Source organism: Octopus bimaculoides, chromosome 10 (assembly GCF_001194135.2).
Source record: "Octopus bimaculoides isolate UCB-OBI-ISO-001 chromosome 10, ASM119413v2, whole genome shotgun sequence".
NCBI classification, from domain to species: Eukaryota; Metazoa; Mollusca; class Cephalopoda; order Octopoda; family Octopodidae; genus Octopus; species Octopus bimaculoides.
The window spans coordinates 49302798-49304311 of NC_068990.1; positions in this window are offsets into that span (position 1 = coordinate 49302798).

A 1514-nucleotide genomic window follows, 5' to 3' on the forward strand; every position below is an offset into this window, starting at 1 on the left:
ATGTATATATATATATATATATGTATATATATGCATATATATATATGTATGTGTAAATTGGATAAACTGGATAAATTTGGTGTTATGTTTATCATTGATGTTACGAAACCAATCTACTACCTGTAATGAGTTTGACCACAAACTAAGTTTTAATTTTTTGACTAAAGTAGGTATATATTTGTCTAGGATGTTTTTACTCAGAATACCTATGTCCGATTTAGATGGAGAAATAAGACGTAATTTGGGGCTATTCCAAAAGTTTTTCTTATGGACCTTTAAAACAAATCGGGGTTGCTTAGGGTCCAAAGGTTCAGTCCTCTTTTGTAAGTTATATTTCTCCATGATTTTTTTTTGCTTTCAGGTTAGCTTTCCTAAGTGCTGTTTTACTTGTGATTCGATAGTTTTTTTTCTATTTCTCTTTTGAGGAATTCGTTATGTTCCTTAGATAATTTATACATGTTTCCTGTTTTATCGGACGGAAGTAGTATGCCATCAATGTTATTAATTTCCTTCGTGATGTTGTTGAAGTATCTGAGGTGATTATTTCTTAATGGTGATTTATGGAACTTCACATTTTTCACTATTGACCAAAGATCTTCTACGAATTGCTACATATATATATATCATCGTCGTCGTCGTCATTTAACGTCTGCTTTCCATGCTAGCATGGGTTGGACGATTTGGCTGAGGACTGGTGAAACCAGATGGCTACACCAGGCTCCAATCCGATCTGGCAGAGTTTCTACAGCTGGATGCCCTTCCTAATGCCAACCACTCAGAGTGTAGTGGGTGCTTTTACATGCCACTGGCACAAAGGCCAGTCAGGCGGTACTGGCAACGGTCACGCTCAAAATGGTGTATTTTATGTGCCACCCGCACAAGAGCCAGTCCAGGGGCACTGGCAACGATCTCGCTCGAAAGTCCTTACACATGCCTTGGGCACAAGTGCCAGAAAGGCGATGCTGGGCACACGTGCCATCACGATTTCGCTTGCCCCATGATTATAAAAATTTAGTACTATCCCTATTAGGAGATGAGACATACTACGAAAGAGCCCAACATTATAATCAACCAAAAATAATGAATAACCTCAGGACATTACTCAACTCATACCGAGAAGGACTCACAGACAAGGAGTACGATTACATCACCAACTTCAAGTGCAAGTCAAGTTTATTCTACGGTATCCCTAAAGTCTACAAAAGCAAAGTAATTAGTGAAGCATGTAAAAAAGCTACTGACGTAATCATGCTCTTAGTTTAGTTTTTCCTTGGGCAATCTCGAGTATAACCAGCCGAAATTGCAAAGATAATCTGGAACTCGACTGAGGAAAGAAAACTCTGAATGACTCCTCCTTGTTTTCTTTGTATCGTCTATCTGGATGTTTTGTTGTCCCTTTCTTGTAACACCTAACTGTCTGGATGTTTTGCGTTCTTGTCCCATTTTGTATTTTCATATATATATATATATATATATAAATATATAGCGGCGTACGTATTGGTCTCTTATATGTA